We start from the raw sequence: 22,081 nt of genomic DNA on the forward strand, positions 1-22,081 counted from the left end.
AGAGGCTTTGTGGATGACAGGCAGCCAGGCATGTACAGAGAGGTGTGTCATGTGCAAAGGCCCTGGGGTAGGAAAGAACATGAAATGTTCCTAGTTTCCTAGAGGAAACCTGGAACACTGGGCAGGAGAGATGGGGTCAGCCTGCCTAAAGCTGTACTGGGGAGGCCCTGAGCTTGTGTGATTGAGAAAATAATGTAAGACTCCCAGTTAAACTTCAGATGAGCAAGAAATAAATTGTCATGACTAGGAATGCAGATTGGTCCACAGAATGCTTGCCCAGTATGTTAGAAACCCTGGGTTGCGTTGCATTAAAGTAACCCAGATGTGGTGGTGCACAGCTGTAATCCCAACACTGAAGAGGTGGAGGCAGGGGAATCGGGAGTTCAATGCCATCCTTGGCAACACAGGGACTTTGAGGGACTCTGAGGCCAGTCTGGGCTCTGTGAAGTCCTGTCTCAAAGACAATGCCCAGAGTAAGCATGTTCCCTGAATGTCTAGGAATATGCTAAAAATGAGTCATTATTTTTCTGAAATTTAAATTTGGGCATCTATCTGGGCAGGGGGTTTCCAGTTTCTTGGCTTCTCATTTGAAAGACCTGAATAGATTCACACAGATTTGCAAAAGGAGCAAGGAAATGATATTTAAACCAAATTGATAAAACAGGTCAGGCTCAGAGTGATAGAGGCTACAGGAGTGTCATAGGTCACCGCAGTTTACTGACTTTATGCCTCAAAAAAAAAAAAAAAAAAAAAACAGATAGGGAGATAAGGCCAGCCTGGGTCATGTGAGACTATGCTTCAAAAATAAAAATAGATAGGGAGATAGTTTCACATAGTCCAGGCTAGCCTTGAACTCATTATATAACTGGAGACAACCTTAGCTTTTAATCCTCCTGCCTCTACTTCCCAAGTACTGGGATAACAGGCAAGTTCCACTATGCCCAGCCTCTATTTTGAAGCAATTAAAAAACATCTATCTGCCTGCCTGCTTGCCTGCCTGCCTGTCTGTCTGTCTGTCATCTTTCTATCTATTGTGTGTGCTCTCAGGTCTGTTCATGAACGAGTCATAGCATGCATGAGAGGTGAGAGGACAATTTCAAGAGTTGGTTCCCTCCTGCTATGTGGATCCCAGGCATTGAATTTAGGAAGTTAGGCTTGGTGGCAAGAGTCTTTACCCTCTGGAGACATCTTGCTGGCCCATTTTAAAAATAAAATAAAATTGAGGTGGTCCATGCCTTAGCATTTAGGAAGGCAGGTGGCTCTCTGTACATTCAATGCCAGCTAGGGCTATGTAGAGGCCATCTCTAAAATAAAAAATAAAATAAAATAGAGGTGTAATTCATACCACATAACATCAGACATTAGTCATTTTAATGATAACAGTGCCATTGTAGTTGACATCAGAGATGATAACTTGCAAGCAGTCAGCACTGCCACCAGGCCACTGGCCACTGAGTGTCTGCCCGCCATCACCATAGTCTGCCTTTGGTTGGTCTGCGTCTTCACTCCATCCTTTTAATAATTAAAGTTGTAAAGAGCAGCCAATCAGAATGTATGAGAGCAGCCAATCAGAGCATATGACTGTTGATTAGCAGCCAACCAGAGCTAATGACTGTTAGATACTAGACCATATGCTTTTAGGCAATAGTTGTTTTTTTTTTAATATTTTTTATTTATGTGTGTTTGTGTATACATACATGCATGCAATACTCCTAGAGGCCAGAAGAGGAACTGAACTTTGATTCCTTGCAAGGTTTTGTAGACCTGATAGTCTTCAGTGTCACACAAGACCTATGAGTCTAAAACTAGAAGGTCAGTGAAGAAGCCAATAGTAACTGTCCAATCTAGGTGTGCAGCTTGTATCTATATCAATTGAGTTTTGAATTGTTAGAGTGAGAATTACACGTGGCTTATACAGCTATTGAGTTTCTAGGCATTAACCTTTGAAGCTGTTACTGCCAGGCATGGTGGCATACACCTTTAATCCCAGCACTAGAGAAGGGGAGGCAGGCTGACCTCTGTGGGTTCCAGGCCTGCCAGAGCTACGTGGTGATACTCTGTGGTGATATTTCATGTCACAGCTGGCCGGCTAGGCACCAGCCCTAGCGGTATTGTCGGCCCCCTTGGTTCCTGAGGACAGTCAGCTGCTGGGCCGCCTGCATCTTCCCAGGCCAACTGCCCGCTGTGGCTAGCTGTCACAAGTTCCTGTAACCCAGGAAATGACAACTCGAGAGGCCTGTAATTTATCAACCAGATCTATAACAGTAAATTTTTAACCCCCAAAGTGCCCACACAAAGAACTCAAAACTCAGTTGACATAGATACAAGCTGCACACCTAGACTGGACAGATGTGACCTACGTTATTCAATCATCTATCTAAGAAGTCACCAATTACTTATGGCTCCTAGGACCATGTGCTTTTGGCTCACCATCCTCTCCTATAGGTTCCATCTTGTCTCCTCTCTGACTCCTTCTGTCTCCTCTGTCTCTCTCTGTCCCCCTTTCCAAAACTTTCAGCTTCTCTTCCACTGCCCAATCACAGGCGATATAGCCTTATCTAACTATTTAAGATTTCACCTGAATATGGGCACTTGACGGAGCAGAACATACAAATGGCAATCCACAACAATTTTGTTTTGCTTGTTTGTTTTAAGATTTATTTTTTATTTTATGTATATGTACAAATGGTTGTGAGCCTTCATATTGGGAATTGAATTTTTAGGACCTCTGCTTGCTCTGGTCAGCCCTGCTCGCTCAGTCCCTGCTCGCTCTGGCTCAAAGATTTATTTATTATTATACATAAGTACACTGTAGCTGTCTTCAGACGCACCAGAAGAGGGCGTCAAATCTCATTATGGTGGTTGTGAGCCACCATGTGGTTGTGGGATTTGAACTCAGGACCTTCAGTAGAGCAGTTAGTGCTCTTACCCGCTGAGCCGTCTCACCAGCCCCCTGGATTTGTTTTTTTTAAATAAGAATGTTCGATTGTCCTTTATTTATTTTTGAGAATTTGTTATGGCTAAATCAACTCCCCCCCCCCTCCTCCTCCTCCTCCTCCTCCTCCTCCTCCTTCTTCTTCTCTCTCTCTCTCTCTCTCTCTCTCTCTCTCTCTCTCTCTCTCTCTCTCTCTCTCTCTCTCTCCATAGTCCTGGATCTCCTGGAATTCACCATGTAAACCAGGCTGGCCTCAAGCTCACAGAGATCTGCTTGCCTCTGCCACCCAAGTGCTGACATTAAAGGTGTGCACCACCATGCCTGGCCCCAAATTTATTTCTTTCCGATGTGTATGAGGATATTGTCTGCATGTATGTTTGTGAACTTCATGTGTGCAGTGCCAGAGGAGGCCAAGAGAGAGTATCAGATCCCCTGGTACTGGGGACACAGTTTTGAGACACCATCAGGTGCTGGAACTTGAACCCAGGTCCTCTGGAAGAGCAGCTCTAACCCCTGAGTCCTTTCTCTAGCTTCTGCTTTTCTTTTCTTTTTTTTCTTTTTCTTTTTTTCTTTTTTCTTTTTTTTTTCGAGACAGGGTTTCTCTGTATAGCCCTGGCTGTCCTGGAACTCACTTTGTAGACCAGTCTGGCCTCGAACTCAGAAATCTGCCTGCCTCTGCCTCCTGAGTGCTGGGATTAAAGGTGTGCGCTACCACGCCCGGCTCTGCTTTTCTTTTTGTAATTCACATTCTGCCATCTCTTGCTTTTATTGTTGCCTCCCAATAAAATTAAATGGTAGGCCCTTTCATTTCATTTAATATAATCTTTGTTTTATTTTGTTTTGTTTTTCAAGACAGGGTTTCTCTGTGTAGCCCTGGCCATCCAAGAACTCACTCTGTAGACCAGGCTGGCCTCAAACTCTGTCTGCCCCCATCTCCCTAATGCCGAGATTGAGGCACATGGCACCACTGCCTGACCTGGGAATTATATTCTCTTCTAGTTTCTCTCTGTAACTTTTTCTCTGTTCCTCCTTTCCTCTGCTGGGGATTTTCTTAGTTGTAGGATAGGGAGCAAGCATAGGTTTGCAGCAGGCTTCAGAGCATGGCTCCTCCCAAAACTGGGCTGACTTTGGCTGGTGATATAGTTGGGTGCTTAGAGGGCTCGCCTGGCACACACAAGGCCATAGGTTTGATTTCCAGCATTGCCTGCACTGGTTGTGGCTGTCCTTGTGTGTAATCTCAGTCCTCCAATGGTGGAGGCAGACCGATCAGAGGTTCAGTGTCATCCTCTGTTTGTGGCAAGTGTAGTGTCCACTGATGGATACACATCTGTAACCCCAGCACTCCAGACGGGGAGGTAGTAGGGTCAGGGGTTCAAGGTCATCATGAGTACATAGGAAGTTTGACTAGTTCTGGGAGACTATGCCAAGGGTGGGGTGATGGAGAGAAAGAAAGAAAGACAAAAGAAGAGAGTGGATTTGTGAGTGAATGGCTTTGCTATGCTCACAACACTGCCTCTAGATCATTGTTTTGTTTTTAATATCCAGGTTTCTCCACTGCCTTACAGATGCAAAGAGAACGAGGCAATAAATATATCTCACTTACTCAAGAGCTGGCGAGACATGAATGAAAACGGGTGACATCCTCGGTCTTTCTTTATTAGCCAGTGGCCAAAAGCCTTGAAACCATTCCATCTGTCATTGGCATTCTGTGAGCGGGTGACCTAAAATTATCCGTGGCTCTCCGGCAAGCCATTTGTCAACAGCTTGGTGTAATTATAATGAGATTTACTGACATCATAAGATGGGATGCCGCGTGGTGTCCATTCCCACTCGTTTAATTGAAGAAATGAAAGATCTTGTAATGTGACACGAACCCAGCCATCTGCTAAGCAACAATAACACTGTCATAGCTGTGACCTTGACTCCTAAGGTGACCGTTGGAGAGGAAAACACTTTTATAATGTGAATGAGTCCTCTGACTTACTTTATTCCCAGCTCTGATGGCAACAGAGAGGATGGAGCGCTTTCTTCTTCTGGTCTTTCGCGTGGGCTGCTCTAAAGCTGCATGATCGTGTGAGCAAATGAATCTGAAATCATAAGCTAGGATAATGAAAATAGTGAGGTCATGACAGTCTACTCTACAGCCTTTTGTTTGTTTGTTTCTTTGTTTATTTTTGAGACAGGGTTTCTCTGTGTAGCCCTGATTATTCTAGAACTCTCTCTGTAGACCAGGGTGGCCTCAAACTTAGAGATCTGCTTGCTTCTGTACCCCACCCTCTGCCCCTGAATTCTGGGACTAAAGGTGTGAGCTTTTTTGTTTGTTTGTTTGTTTGTTTTTGTTTTGTTTTTTGAGACAGGGTTTCTCTGTATAGCCCTGGCTGTCCTGGAACTCACTTTGTAGACCAGTCTGGCCTCGAACTCAGAAATCCTCCTGCCTCTGCCTCTCGAGTACTGGGATTAAAGGCGTGTACCACCACGCCTGGCATAGGTGTGAGCTTTTTGCAGTTAGAGTCAAAATATGTAAACACTCACAAGTTAAGAAAAAAAAAATCAGAGATTTTTCTATAAAACAGTAAATGAAGTCATACTACCAACTGTTTTCTGGCCCCATGACTCAAGATTCATGTATCAAAATAACAATTAATTTTTAAAACTATGTGTTATGAGCGTGTGTGTGTGTGTGTGTATGAGTATGCATGTGTGCGTGTGAATGAGTGTGTGTGTATGTGTGTGTGTGTGCGTGTGTGTATGAGTGTGTGAGAGAGTGTTTGTGTGTGTGTACACGTATGTACATGGTTACCTGTCAAGTCCAGAAGAGAAGAGGGTGTCAGATTCTCTGGGTCTGGAGTGACAGTTAGTTTTAGTCTTAGGAATTGAACTTAGGTCTACAAGAGCAGCAGGAGTTCTAACATTGAGCCATCTCTTCAGCTCCATCAATCTCAACTTTCAAGCATGAATTGAGAGCACATTCTCATACTATATCCATACTATATGTACAAAACTTGGAATACTGGTGAGGCACATTTCATAGTGAATTTCATTTCTATAAAAAGGAACGTATTCAGGACAACCAGGGTTATACAGAGAAACCCTGTCTTGAATAAGAAAAAAAAAAAAAGGAATGTAGTCTAGGAGCTTACTCAAAGAATGTAAGAAAAAATTATTTGCAAACACGATTGGTTTTTCTGCCCCTTAACTTTTAATTTATCTCTTTAACCAGGACCTGCCAACACAGACCATCTTCCCACCAAAGTGTGAAGAAGGTAGCCTGGGCCATCCCTGAGAATTACTATTCGCACATGTGAGACAACTTCCACGCCAGGAAACACTTGTAGAAGGAGAGCAAGCAAGGACAGGATGGCAGGCATGTCACACATCTGACACAGTGCACTCAGAGAGGTTCCAGAACAGGTGTTTACATCAAGATGCAGGAGGAGGAGAGAGGAGGTTCCTGGGGTCTCAAGTTTCCTCTTCACCAATGATGGTTAAACAGAGGTTTTTAAAAAAAAAACTCCATAATAAGCCGGGTGTGGTGGCGCACGCCTTTAATCCCAGCACTCAGGATGGCAGAGGCAGGCGGATTTCTGAGTTCGAGGCCAGCCTGGTCTACAGAGTGAGTTCCAGGACAGCCAGGGCTATACAGAGAAACCCTGTCTCAGAAAAAAACAAAACAAAACAAAACAAAAACCCATATCAGGCCTCATTGTTAGAAAACCGAGAGTCTAAGCTGGATACAGTGATACATGTTTATAATCCCAGCACTTGAGAGAAAAAGGTGGAAAGATAAGAAGTCCAAGGTCATCCTTGCTCCTTATCCAGTATGAGGTGAAGATGGATTACCTGAGACCCATATCAAAAGGGAAAGATAAATAGTCAAATCTCACTAGAGAGTAAGGAAGTGGACATTTCTGGTTGTGTCATGTGATGCAGACTCACGTGGTGTTTTGCTGAAGCAAGACCCGAGAGAGGACACAAACAACCAGAGACTGGGGAAAGATCAAGAAGTCAAGGCCAGCGTGGGCTGCATAGCAAGACTCTACCCCACACACACACCAAAAGAAATAGGGTCAGAAAATCAGTGCCAAAACAGAAAATTGGCTCTTGTCTCCTGAGTGGAAGTTAGGGACACTCCCAGGATGCTGCTCAGGCTGTGGGGCTTTGCACCATCTCCACAGGAAGATGACAACCTCTTCCCAGGGGAACCTCGTCTGTCCTCAGCCTCGCTTCTCTGCCTCTTTTGTGTTATGGAATCTCTACTTAATTTAGGGAAATGTTCTCTGAAAGATGAAACTGTTGAAGCCAGGTCAATAGGTATGGTGTCATGTGACACTTCAGGGACTCTTGTTACTGGTCGTAGCTTTTCCTATTTTCCCATCCATCACATTTCAGAACACCAAAGACTCTGCTTATCTACATTTTACAGGTCATGATAAGGCTCAGGAGAAGTTAAAAGGATCTGCTATGATCATATAACAAACTAAAGGCGAGAAAGCCAAGCTGTAGAATGCATTCCAGTCCAGCTCTCACCATGGCTCCCAGCACCCCGTTCACAGTGAGTGCTTTTCCACTCTGCACAGCTTGGTCTAATGCTACACGGCCCAAAATTATTTGCAATTTGTTGTGTTAATGTTGCCTGGAGAGACCCAAGGAAGTGTTCTCTCAAGATAGGGCATCAACAACGGACTAAGTAACAATTCCATCTAATTCCATCTCAGTGAGCCAGTGTTTGTTGGACCACTTATAGGAGCATGGGTGAGGAGGTTACTTCCAGGAGGGTAGGTGACCTCAGATTGGCTGTGTCATGGAAAAGTCTCACCCTAGCATGGGTACTAACCTCCTGAAAGCTTCATAGAGTCTCTGCTTCTTTTAACCTTCCATCTAGCATACACTCTGCGTTCCCAGGATGGTGTGCAGCTGTGGCAGAACTACAGATAGCTGGGAGGGGGTGGAGGTGGGGTGGGGGCGGGGGCGGGGGCGGAGGCGGAGGCGGAGGCAGAGTAAGGCTCCAATGGTCCTCCCTCACTCCTACCAGGGGCTCAAGAGTGAGGGAAATCATGGCTGTTCGGCATCAAATGCCTAGAGGATAGCATCCTAGGATGCGTTTGTTAACTGTTGTTCTAGCAGACTCCAGCGAGGCTCAAAGTGCCACATTCACAATCTGGGTGTTGGTTCTGAGGTGAACATGATTTCAAAAGCTTCATCCAGTCTAGGAAGAGGGATGTTGAAGACAGAAGTAAGTGCACGTAGCATAATTCCCGCAGGGTGTGCACTTTTGGACTAATTATCATTCCGCTCAATTTGCCCAAACCTTCCATTTGACAGGTGAGGAAGATGAAGTTCAGAGTCCTGAGTGACACCACTAATTAGCGGCCAAGCTGAGCTTTTGAACAGATGAGGCCTGACTTTCACTTTCCACCATACTCGATCGCTCCCAAGAAATCCAGTTTATTCTCGAATTTCAGAAACTGGGATTTCTAGGGGGCTGGCGAGATGTCTCAGAGGGTAAGAGCACCACCGACTGCTCTTCCAGAGGTCCTGAGTTCAATTCCCAGCAACTATATGGTGGCTCACAACCGTCTGTAATGGGATCTGATGCACTCTTCTGGTATGTGTCTGAAGACAGCTACAGCGTACTTATATAAAATAAATAAATAAGAATCCTTCATCACATAAAAAAAACAAACAAACCAACCAACCTGTCACTAGAGCAGTTAAGATACAAGCATTCTGATTAACACACACTGGATTAAGCATATTGAGAAATAATCTGTTGTCCTTTTCACAGCAATAATTTCAAGATCGAATGAATCTTTTGTGCTTGACGGCTTCCCTCACTTTGGTCACCTTTTGCCAAGACTATGAGGTACACAGATGGTTTCCCAGGACCCCAGGAAGTACCTGAAGGGCTCTAGTAGGCAAACAGGGCACTGACAGATTTTGCCCTTTACCTTTCTCCCCCTTGCTAAAAACCATGTCTTAGTCGGGGCTTCTATTCCTGCACAAACATCATGACCACGAAGCAAACTGGGGAGGAAAGGGTTTATTCAGCTTACACTTCCATACTGCTGCTGTTCATCACCAAAGGAAGTCAGGACTGGAACTCAAGCAGGTCAGGAAGCAGGAGCTGATGCAGAGGCCATGGAGGGATGTTCTTTACTGGCTTGCTTCCCCTGGCTTGCTCAGCCTGCTCTCTTATAGACCCCAAGACTACCAGCCCAGAGATGTTCCCACCCACAAGGAGCCTTTCCCCCTTGATCACTAATTGAGAAAATGCCTTGCCGCTGGATCTCATGGAGGCATTTCCTCAACTGAAGCTCCTTTCTCTGTGATAACTCCAGCCTGTGTCAAGTTGACACCCAAAACCAGCCAGTACACCATTAGACTATAGTCCTGAAGATAGCGCCAAGGTCCATTCCCTTATTTGGCCACTGAGTCATTCCTGAGATGAAACACCAAAGTCCAACACTCAGAATTCATTATTTGGCTAACATGACCAGTCAGGGCTTACCAACTCACCATAGTGCAGACTCCCCCCGTTTTCCTTAAAAACTCACTCCTGCAAAAAAACAAAAAAACAAAAAATCAAAAAAAAAAGAACGCCAACCCCCAAACTCAACCAAAACCAACAACAAACAAGCAAACAAACAACAAACCAACCTGCTTGCTTGCTGCTGAGACTTGCTGCCTGCCCTTTGGGGATCTGTCCCATGATGTCCACACACATGACATGATGTCTGCATATACACAGATCACATACAGGCACACCCACAGACACCCATGTAAAAAATTAAATGAATTCACTTTTTCAGGACCTTTATTTACTTCTCTATGTGTAGGTGTTTTGCCTGCATGCTTCTGTTCATCATGTGTGTGCCTGTGGAGAAGGCGGCATTGGAGACCCTGGGACTAAGTTCCAGGTAAGTGCTATTAATTGCTGAGCTATCTCTCTAAATTCACTTTTATTCACACATCTAGCCTCTAAGTTCTCTTTTACACACACACACACATACACCACACACCACACACACACACACACACACACACACACACACACACACACACACACACACACACACACACATACACACACACACACACACACACACACACACACACACACACACACACAATCTCTCCAGCCCCATCCTTTTAGGGCTTCTTAAGACAGCCTTGAATCCATTGTCCACAAGTATCCTTTTCATTCTCTCCTCTTTAGCTCTTACATTGCTTCAATTTGCCCCTAAACTTGATCTCCATATCTGGTTCTTATAAGCTTCCTGACAGGTTATATTGTCCCGTTTCTCAGACAAAGATTTGTAAAGCTTTATAAAAACTATCTGTGCCAACACATATACAATCAAATTAAAGTTGAGCAGTCCCAGGGCCGGAGAGATGGCTCAGCAGTTAAGAGCACCATCTGCTCTTCCAGAGATCCTGAGTTCAATTCCCAGCAACCACATGGTGGCTCACAACCATCTGTAATATGAGCTGATGCCCTCTTCTGGCCTGCAGCTGTACGTGAAGAGTGAGCACTCATACATAAAATAAATATATCTTTAAAAAAGAGTTGACTAGTCCCTAGTAGGAGTGAAGTAATTATGCCAGCCAGTAATTGAGCTATTATAATTGCAGCTCCTGTAGATATGGAATCAATATAAAAATTTTTGTAATTATAAGGTTGTCTTGTAATTCATTAAATAACTGTTCACTTTTTCCTACTGATTAGTGTTGTAAAGTTTATTACACATCTGTACACACACATGTACATTATATTTCCCCGTCTCCCTTTGGTGACAAGCTCCCTGATGGTTTGACAGCTGTTGTGCTCTAGGGAGGTGGTGACAGAGCCACCTACCATTCCTTCAGCCAGCACGGAGGCTATTTCAACCCCTCCCTATGCTCACTCACCCCTGACCTCTACCGCAAGCTGCAAGCTCCAGGCTCTCCTCGTTGCGGTTTTTGTTCATGTACATCCAAAATGTATTGACAGGTCAATTCTTGTGTTAAGAACAAGCCAATTACACAGAATTTCTGAACCAATATAGGAAGCCAATTCTTTGTCCAAAAAAGATATCCCTGTTTTTATTACTAATGTGAACAATGCTAGGGTTCTGGGTTTGTATTTGAAATGTTGTATTTTAAGAAAAGCCTGGGGCATCCTCCTGAAACCAATTCTGCTGGTTTAATCTCATGTAGCTTTCAGCAAAATTTAATTTGCTAAACTACCACAAGATACAAGAAAAAAGTTGAAATATTATTCCTTCATGGAGACTCCTTAAAATGTATAAAGATTTCTTCATTTTAAAAATATTTTTCAAAAAATCATCTTAAAATGCCAGTTTATTCTCTGGGGGGAAAATCAAGATTTTATGTCCCTTTAAAGACAAAGACGTGGGTCAGCAAAATGGCTCAACGGGGAAAGGTGCTTGCTGACAAGCCTGATGACTTGAGTTCCAACCCTGGGACTCAAGTGGAAAAGGAGAGACATGGTTCCTGCAAGTTGTCTCCTGATCTGTGACACACACACACACACACACACACACACACACACACACACACACGCATGCACGCAAATTAAAGGAAAAAAAAGAAAATGTTAAAAAAAAAAAAAAAAAAGACAGTAGGTGGAAGAAGGATCAGAGGTTCAAGGTCATTCTAGGTTACATAGTGAGTTGAAGCCAGGCTAGGCTACATGAAAACCTGGTTCAAAATCAAAACAAAACAATACATAAATAAATAATAAAAGAGAGAAACTGGAACAAATATAGGAAGAATTTTTACATGTATGTGTATGTATGTATGTATGTATGGTATATGTGTGTACATATTACAGCACCGCGCACAGCATGTGTGTGAAGGTCAGAGGACTACTTGACTTGCGAGAGTCAGTTCTCAACTTCTACCGTGTGGGCTCCAGCGATTCAACTCAGACGACTACACTTGCACAGCAAATGTTTCTACCCACTGAGGCATTTCACTGGCCCAGGAGACTAACTCTGCTTAAAGTTATTTTTCTATTATTAAGTTTGAAGTGGTGAGAAGTACTTCATTCATTCTGCCTTCCATTATCGTTTGAGATTTTTTTTTTTTTTGTTTTTTTGAGACAGGGTTTCTCTGTATAGCCCTGGCTGTCCTGGAGCTCACTTTGTAGACCAGGCTGGCCTCGAACTCAGAAATCCGCCTGCCTCTGCCATCCCGAGTGCTGGGATTAAAGGCGTGTGCCACCATGCCCGGCCGAGAATTTTTTAAATGAAAAATAAAAATTAATTTTGATGATGGAAGGAAACGACTCTAATGGTGTTTTTGTACTCTTGTTTTTGTGTGTGTGTGTGTGTGTGTAAATGCTTTCTCCACATGCATGTATGCACACTGCATGCCTGGTGCCAGCAGAAGTCAGAAGAGGACTTTGGATTCTCTGGAACTAGAGTTATGGATGGCTGTGAGCTACCATATGGGTGCCTGGAATTGAACTTGGGCCCTCTGTAACAAGTGTTCTTAACGGCTGAGCTATCTCTCCAGGCACTAATGGTGTTTTTAAATTTGAATTTAGTTTTCGACAGGGTCTCACTGTGTAGCCTGGGTGGTCTGGAACTCTCTATGTAGACCAGATTGGCCTCAAACTCAGAGATCTGCTTGCGTCTGCCTCCTTAAAACTGGGATTGAGGGCATGTGCTATCACTCCTGGCTTACATGCAGTTTTCTTTTGTAATATATGTTAACATATGGCTGCTTAATATTTGTCAGAGAAACCGAAAAAAAAATTAAATAATACTAAATGTTGACAAATTTAATAGATTTAGTGATAGGACCTTAACTTACTTATTTCAATAAGTACTTCATTAATGAAAGTCAGAGTAAGATTTTTATATGGTAGTAATTTTGTTTGTTTGAGACAGGTTCTAGATAGTCCAACTTGGCCTTTTTTCTTTTTTTTTAGGTCTTCATGAGCTGAGCTACTCATGATCCTGAAACACATGATTCTCCTACTTCAATCTCTGAAGTTCTAGACCAGCCTGGTTTACAAAGTAAGTTCTAGGACAACAAGGGCTGTTACACAGAGAAACCCTGTCTTTTTTGTTGTTTTGAGTCAGGGTTTCTCTGTGTAGCCCTGGCTGTCCTGGAACTCACTCTGTAGACCAGGCTAGCCTTGAACTCAGAGATCCACCGGCTTCTGCCTCCCAAGTGCTGAGATCAAAGGCATGTACCACCACCTCCTCCTGAAAACCCTGTCTTAAAAAAACAAAAGCAACAAAAAAATTAGTATTATCTATTTTAAGCTCAGCATAATGGCTCATGTCTTTAATCACAGAACTTCCAAGGCAGAGGCCTCTGAGAGTTCAAGGTCAGCCTGGTCTACATAGTGAGTTCCAGGACGGCCAGAACGACATCATAAGACCCCGTCTTAACGTCCCTGCCCCCAAATAGTATTATCTATTTTATATAATACTGTGGTATTTTCAAATAGTATTATTTTACATAATATTATATGTGTACCTCCTGATATATATGGTATGTGGTAAAACCAGGGAAACTCCTTTAATAAGAGCATCTGGCCATTTCCTCTTCCACAACCCTATCGGTTTTTATATCCGTGTCTTCCTTCAGTTCACTTTCTGCTCTAAATTAAGAATATTTCACTTAAGGTAACTTTGTGCTTTCTCGGAGACGTGTGCAATTATAAGACATTTATGAGGGTTGCTCAGTGGGGACAGCCTGAGACCCTAGTCAGGATCCCAACCAGAGAACTGCGGCAAATGCCTAGCCTGCTTCCTTAGCGACTTCCCCCTTTCACTAGCTCCTGTGCGGTGCGTGGTCGCCGCTCCTGTCTTCGAGTGACCCCGAAATTGGCTTTTCTGGGTCAGTACCTACGGCCGACTTGGCCTCCACCACCTGAGTCCTTAACAAAGTTCTCCAGTCCAAGGAATGGGTAGTGCCTCTCCCCTAACCGTGAACACGTGCGTGAGACCCGCGGCCATAGGGGCGGAGTCCACAAGCGCTGGGGGCGGAGTCAGTGGGGGCGCGGTCAGTAGGGGGCGGAGGGGGCGGGGCTCGAGCTAACGGTCGGGGACTCCAGGCGGTTCGCCCACCGGGCTGTGGGAAGGCCTAGAGCGTGACCGGCGTCAGGTGGAACCCCGTGGGTCACCTAGCGGGCCCGGAAGTATCCGGTGAGCCGCGACCCAGACTGCCTGTTTCGGCATCCGGCCGGCGGCGCGGGACCGCGCTCCGGTTCTGAGAGCTGGTGCCTGAGCTGAGGGGAAACTCGCGCGGGGTCGCACGCGCCGACGTCCCCAAGGTTCTCCGCGGTGCGCGCGGCCCTCGGTCTGTCAGGTCCCTTCCAGTCAAGACTCACTCATTCGTGTCTCTTCTGCCCTGCCCGGTTGCTTCTTGTCAGGTTCTACCCTGCCTGTCCACTCCTGTCAGCTCCCTCCCAGCCCGTCCATTTCCTGTCAGGTTTCTCGCTGTCACGGTCCCAGGTTGTTAGTGTCCCAGGTCAGCGTGTCTCTCGAGGTCAGAGCCGTACTGTCAGGTTCCATTCCGGCAGATGGCTCCCATGGAGTTGCTTACCCTCCACATCCTCACCCTGTCAGGCTCCCCAGGACAAGAATGAATCCCGTAGGCAGGCAGGGGTGGTTGGTGCACTCCTTTAACCCCAGGCATGCAAGAGGGGAGGCAAAGGCAGGCAGATCGTGGAGTTCCAAATCAGCGAGTTCCAGGGCCGCCAGAGCAACACAGAGAATCCTTGTTTCGAAAAACAAAACAAACAAAATTCCAGAGACAGGCCTTTTTAGTTGTTTGTTTGTTTGTTGAAACAGGCTCTCCCTACGTAGCTCAGGTTAACCTTGAACTTGTGATTCACCTGCCTCTGCCTCCTGTGTTTGGATTACAAGCCAGCACCACTCCAAGCATCAGAGGAAATGGAGAAAAATGTTCTCTTTCTCCTCTCCCTGCTTACCTTTCTCTTCCTTTCTTTCTCCTTTCCTCCTTCCTTTTCATCTTCCCGGAATTGTCTGGTTCTTTCTTTCCTTTCAAATCCTTCCTCCATCCCTCCCTTCTCGAGACAGGGTCTCAGGTAGCCCAGGGTGGCTTCAAAAATTCACTATGTAGCTGAGGTTAGCCTTGAACTCTTGATTCTCCTACCTTCACTTTCCAAATGCTGAGATTGCAGGTATATGTCACCATATCTAGCTGGAAGAGAGGTTTTAAGGAGGAAGGGAGCCTGTCAGTTCTCAAGGATAGGGACAGGATATATCAGAAGCCTACATGCAGTATGTATGTATATCATATAGGATCCAGGAGGATAGAGTATGTAAAATATATATACATATATAATATGTTATATATATGTTAAAACATCTATATAAAATGAGTAAAACATATATAATACATATATTCCTACAGATTACTTTCCCTGACCTCATGTCCCACTTGTTTCCCCTTACTTCTACCTATAACACCCCCTGGTTACCACTGTTCTTTTCATTATATCCAGGATTTTGCCTTTTCCAGAATGACACACAGTTGGAATAATCAGAAACATGTTAAAATACTGAGTGGGAATGGAAAGATGACTCAAGGGATGAGTGCTTAGAACAAAGGGATGCAGATGTGATGAATTTGGATCCTAGCACCCACATAAAAGTGAGGCATGACTGCACTTGTGGGGGTTGGAGATAAGAGATCACTGGTACTTGCTAGCCTTCAGTCCGTCTGGCTTTAGTTTCAGTGAGAGGCTCTGTTTCAAAGAAATAAGGCAAAGAGAAATAGAACTGGCTTCTTCCTCTGGCCTTTGTGTACATTCATGTACACACATGTGCATATAAACTATACATACCGCACATGATGATGATGTAAAGATGTCAGGTGCCACGATGGATGTGTAGAGGTCAGAGGACAAGTTTTGGGAGTGGACTCTCTCCTTGCATCATGTGATTTCTGGTGATCAGATTCAGGTTGCCAGTCTTGGTAGCAAGAGCCCTTACTCAGTGAGCCATCTTATTGACCACCCCCTAAATTTTTATGTTTAAAATTTTTATTTATTTATTTTTTTGACAAAAGCAGTGCTAGGTACTACCATAGAAAGTTACTAACACTTTCCCCAGTGTGGTAGCCAGGAGGTCAGCTTTCTAATGGACAACTCAAGAGTGTTTGGAAGAAAGGAGACTTGTTGCACTAAGAGAAACAAATCCTAGTCTTATAAAACATTGTTACAAAACTTGTGGTTTGTGGTGAGAGGTTGCAAAGATACCCTGTATAGAAATAACATCATGGAGAACTCTTCCTTAGCATAAATCTGTAGAATAAAACAGAAAACATAGGAAAGTCATTTCCAAGTTCTCTGAAAGCTTCCTTTACCTAGAATAGCAAGCTATAAACCACACCTGTTTTTCAACTAGAATTCATATCTATCTAAAAAGTTAGCCGTAACAATATTATCTTCAAATTATAAAATGATTTTTGTTTAGGACTTCATTTGATCCAGTCTACAAACAGTAGCAACTATGTGTGATACCCTGAAGTACCTAGTCCTTTGTGGTTACATTAGAGGAAGAGACAAGGTACAGCTCTGATCTTATGAAGCAGCCTTATAAGGAGGAGACAGACACAAAGAATGAGTAGCAGGAAAGGCCTCATCTTGGGACTAATATAGAAGAGCCTGTCCTTGGAAGATTGGAAGGTGGTGTGACTGGGGAAAAAAAAGAAAAAAGGCAGCTGCTTTTTCCCAAACCCCACATCTTCTCTGGTCTAGGGGAGTAAGGCACTGGAGGGTGGTTTGAAGAGAGGTGGAGACAGTAAAGGCTCTTCACACTGCAGGCTATGGCAAGTTTAGACTTTGTTCTCAATGCTCTGGAAAGGTTTATAAAGCAAGGAAGTGATATGATCTAAAAGATGGTTTGTCATGTGGAAAAGAGACAGACAGATGGAGAAGATCAGAACAGAAGCCGAGTATTGGGCATAATGGGCTAGAGAGATGGCTCCATGGTTAAGATCACTTGCTGCTCCTCCAGATGACCTAGGTTTGATTCTCAGGGTGTTTCACAACCATCTATAACTCTAGTTCCAGGAGATCTGACGCTTCTGGTCTCCTTTGGCACCAGACACACAAGTGTGTAGCAAAACGCCCATGAACATTTTTTAAAAGCTGGGCATAGCGTCACATACCTCAATCCCACCATTCTAGAGGCTGAGGTTGTTGGGGTTGGGTAGATGGGGTTGGGTAGATAGAGATGGCTAAGTGGGTAAAGATGCTTGCTGTGGAGCCTGATGACTTGAGTTCAGTCCCTCAGATCCACATGGTAGATGGAGAGAACTGATCCCACCAGTTGTCCTCTGACTTCCACCCTCTAGTAAGGAAATAAGTATAATTTTTTAAAAGACCCAAAGTCAGCCAGGCGTGGTGGTGCACGCCTTTAATCCCAGCACTTGGGAGGCAGAGGCAGGTGGATCTCTGAGTTCGAGGCCAGCCTGGTCTACAGAGTGAGTTCCAGGACAACCAAGACTACATAGAGAAACCCTGTCTCGAAAAACCAAAAACCAAACCAAACCAAACCAAACCAAACCAAAAACAAAAAACCAAAAAAAACCCCAAAGTCAGCCTAGGATATATGGCCAGAATTTGGTGTGTATATATTTGGGGGCAAGGGTTGCTATTTCCAAGACTGGCCTTGCACTCCTCGTTCTCTTGCTTCTACTTCTCAATGTTGATATCAAAGGTGCACACCACAGTGATCCCACAAAGGGATAGAAATATTAGCAATGAAGTGAAAGGGAATGGAACTTTTTGGTCACAAAGTCTGAGGTAGTTCTAAGGCATCAGTGTAGCTCCTAGTTTTTAGCCTGGAGGACAGTCATGACACTGAAAAGTGCAAGCAGTCCAGAAAGGCATTAGTGTACTCGTGCACACGCACATGCACAGCATGAACATGCTTGGGCTCACTAGCATGATAAATGCAGCAAAGCTCTTCCTTATTTCAACTCTACCACTCCACTCACAGTTCACTCATTTAATCCAAGTAACTAAATCTCTCAGAATTTTTTCTAGCCTCAAAATTAGAAAATCATGAGTTCAAGAGCTGACCGACATTCTTAGATGACCTGTCAGCTAGACACCATCTCAGAGCTAGAAGCTTGCAGTGTTCCATTTTCATCCGGGTTAACAAAATCCTCTTCTTTCACGCCAGAGTAGGACCAAGCAATTCAACATTCTTTGAAGGAAAGAGAGAGGAACACAAGGGGTTTGGCCAGGTCATACCATAAACAAAAGAACAGGAAGGTCCCAGAGAAACTGGCCAGGTCTAGTGTGCCTCCGATCAGACTGTGGTCACCCTACTAGAGCTGATGCACTAGGGCTCAGGCACTCAGGGAGGACAGTTTTGAAGACCTAGATGGAAGTGCTGTCAGAGATGGTTGTAGTATTCTGTCGCTTGTGAAGACGTAGCCTCCTGACAGTCACCAGTGACATTACCCCCACTGTAACCTTAAACCAGCAGAGTTCCACCACCACAACCCCTTTCCCCCACCCTCACTAAGGACCTAGCTCAGCGGTCCTGGGCGTGCTAGTAAGATGTCACTTTTGGCCCTATACTTTTACTGCTCCTCCCTGGGTGCGTTCAGGGAGTAGTTCTGGTGACTGTCTGTAGCTCTAGCTCTTAATCTGATTCTTGACTGGAATCACTTACCACACAATGCACAATGAACAAATAAGAAAACAAGCTATGGTGGTGTCTTGTTTGATGACTGTGACTTGGCCTGGGGACATGGCACTGGAGTTGGAGAAAAGGAGGCATTATAGCCAAGTGTGGAGATACATATATCTTTAATCTCAGAGGCAGGAGGATCAGGAGTTTAGGAACAAAATCATATCTAACATTTTCAAGGCCAACGTGACTTACCTGAATCCTGGTCTCAAAAAACCTAAAGGAGATATAACATAATAAGTAGAAGCTGATGATGGAGTATATATTTTAACTTCAATATTTAACTCTTTTTTTTTTTTTTAGATTTATTTATTTATTATATGTAAGTACACTGTAGGTGTCCTCAGACACTCCAGAAGAGGGCATCAGATTTCATTACGGATGGTTGTGAGCCACCATGTGGTTGCTGGGATTTGAACTCGGGACCTTCGGAAGAGCAGTCACTGCTCTTAACCACTGAGCCATCTCGCCAGCCCCCAATATTTAACTCTTTATTCTGTATTAAATTTATATTTCTCAAAGTACCCAGGTAGTAAAGTAAGTTATACTTTTTTTTGGTGGACAAACACTAAAGTATGCCATCAATATACTTTAGATAATAATATTGGGAACTGAAAGATCCCCTAAGTCATCAAACCCAGGAGATGCTAAGGAGAAGACCCCATTTAGTATGCATGTGGGTATTTTTACACACAGTTCACCCACTAAATAATTTGTCTTCTCCAACATAAAGTGTCTGACATTTTATGGAATCATTTTTTAAAACATTTATATATATATGTATGTATGTATGTATGTGTATGTTTTACCTGCACTTCATGTGTTTGTCCAGTGCCTGGGTATCAGATCTTCCAAAGCCAGATTTATAGATGGCTATGAACTGCCTTGTCCTTGTTAGGAACTGAACCCAGGTCCTCTGCAAGAACAGCAAGTATCCTGACTATTGATCCATTTCTCAATCCCCAGAGCTCTGCAGGGTCTCTTTATGTAGCTTAGGTTAGTCTCCAACTCTTGATCTTCCTGCCTGAGTCTGAGGGCTAGAATTATATGTGTGCCATCATGCTTTTGGTAGATTCTTCAATAACTTTTTGAGGGGGCCAGTGAGATGTCCTAGCAGGAAAAAAATACTTGAAGTCAAACCTGATGACCAAAGTTCAGTTCTAGGCACCTACATGACAGGAGAGAACCAAGTCCTACAAGTTGTTCTCTGGCCTCCACATGTGCATCATCACAACATATGTACAACCTGACCAGGAAAAACATAATAACTTCTGGATGGATGGATAAGTGAATGGCAAGGATTTCAAGAAGTGAAATTGCATAATAAATTAGCTCAGACCAGTCAAAAGCGTAAGAAATTAAAAAACAAAACAAACAAACAAACAAAGGCGTAAGAAATTTAACACTTTAATTTCCAATAGTTTCTTCTGGGATTGGAAGGCCTAGGATGCAAAAACCTTGGATATTATTGAAAAGAAGTGATGTCATTCCTTGAGAACCTTTGAACATCTAGACACACTGTACACAGGTTCTAATTCTTACTATGTACAAGGTAGATAGTAATCACATTTTAATGATTAGGAAATTAAAGTAATGTCAAAATACGTGACCACAAACTAGTGGTGCTGGGATGCAAAATATTTCTTTTTACTAAGTCTACAAGCTCCCTGAAATGCAAGCTCCCTGCAAGTGTTGGGGTTACTTCCTGGTACTGAATGTAGCCTGGACATGAGGACAGTCATAGCATCAATGATTCAGAATTGGTTACTGTCCTGTTGCTGTGATTTATTATCATAAAAATGCAACTTGAGGAAGAAGGAGATAAACAATACATCATGGTGAAGGAAGCACGGTATGGCAGTAGGAGTAGGAACATTTCTAACATCCACACAGGAAGCAGAAAGAGAGAGAGAAGGATAGGGAGAACAGGGAAAAAGTGGGAGGGCAAGCTATGAATGGATGGATAGAAAGATAGGTAGGTAGATAGACAGACAGACAAACAGACAGAGACTGAGAGACAGACAGAGAGACAAAAACGAGGCCTAGTGAGAGTTTTTGAAACTTTAAAGCCCATTCCCAGTGACACCTCCTCCAACAAGGCTATACCTCTTAATCCTCCCTAAACAGTTCACCAACTGGAAACTGAACATTCAAATATATATATATAAGCCTGTGGGGGCTATTCTCCTTCAAACAACCACAATAGGGCAGCCACTTTAAAATATTTTATGCGTATTGGTGTTTTGCCTGCTTATATGTTTGTGCATCAGTTGTGTGTCTGGGGCCTGTGGAGGCCAGAATAAGGCAATGGATCCCTGCAGCTGGAGCTCTAGACGGTTGTAAGTTGCCACGTGGGCTTATCGTGTTGCTCTAGAAGATCAACAAGTGCTCCTAACTGCCATCCAGATACTTTGGAGTCTGAGGCAGGAGGTTGTCTTAAGCTCAAAAAATCTTGGGCAAGGCCTTTGTTATGTCTGTCAGGTTGTTCTGGAACTCTTTGTTTCTTGAGCTGCAAAGCAGCTAAAATAAGAATGTGCCAACTTGCTCAGGGTTACCTTTGTCATTCTAAAAGAATGCTTTGCACTTGAACAGGGTTCCCTTATTACTTTTGAGACAGGTTCTCACTATGTAGCCTTGGCTGTCCTGGAGCTCAATACATAGACCAGGATACCCTCAGAATCATAGAGACTAGCCTGCCTCTGCCTCCCAAGTGCTGGGATTGTAGGCATGTACCTGCACAGCCAGCTTTATTTTTTGAGGCAGTCTCATGTCCCACAGCCTGCCCTGGGAGATGTTATATGTCAGATGGAGGGTGTGCTTGAACTCCTGATCATCCTTTAAGGCTGTGCCACCGTGCCCAGCTTTATTTAAAAATTTAAGATCTATTTTTATTTTATGTGTATGGGTGTTTTTTGTCTACTTGTGTGTTTGTGCATCACCTGTGTACTGTGCCTGTAGAGGCCAGAAGAAGGTATCTGATCCTCTGGAAATTAAATTATAAATGATTGTCACATAGGCATAGGTGCTGGAACAAAATTTGGGTCCTCTGGAAGAACAAGTGATCTTAATTTCTGGCCTATCATCTTTCTAGTCCTCATGCCTGGGTTTTGTGGTTGCTTTGTTTGTTTTTGAGACAGGTTCTCACTGTCTTTTACAGGTTGGCCTGTACTAGAGCCCAGTGGATCTTGAATTTATGTTTATCATCCTGTCCTAAGCTCCCAAGTGGTGGAGTTAAAGAAATGAGCCACCATACCTAGCTTGAACATGTTTTCTACTGTTTTTTAAAAATTCCAAATGGTATTTAAAGTTTATTTTGTGAAGTGAGGTAGTGGTATGGCCTTTATAGCACAGGTGTTGAAGTTTGAGGACAACCCACTGCAATTGGCTTTCTCCTTCCATTATATGGGGTCCTGAGGATGAGCGCAGATTATCAGGCTGGAGAGCAAGCCCC

General features: G+C 43.9%; 1 protein-coding gene across 4 annotated transcripts in view; it reads left to right on the plus strand.

Annotated features, from left to right (window-relative positions):
• Positions 1 to 13,988: 13,988 nt before the first annotated feature.
• Meiob (meiosis specific with OB domains) overlaps positions 13,989 to 22,081 on the plus strand; it is a 35,488-nt gene continuing 27,395 nt past the window's right edge. For 2 of the 4 annotated variants that reach the window (XM_006525045.4, XM_017317702.2), the window contains exon 1: positions 13,989 to 14,254. The gene's annotated coding sequence lies outside the window, so the exon portion shown is untranslated. The remainder of the gene's footprint in view (positions 14,255 to 22,081) is intronic. The other 2 variants (XM_006525047.4, NM_029197.1) reach the window with 2 other exon arrangements.

The sequence above is a fragment of the Mus musculus genome, chromosome 17, assembly GCF_000001635.26.
Source record: "Mus musculus strain C57BL/6J chromosome 17, GRCm38.p6 C57BL/6J".
NCBI lineage: Eukaryota > Metazoa > Chordata > Mammalia > Rodentia > Muridae > Mus > Mus musculus.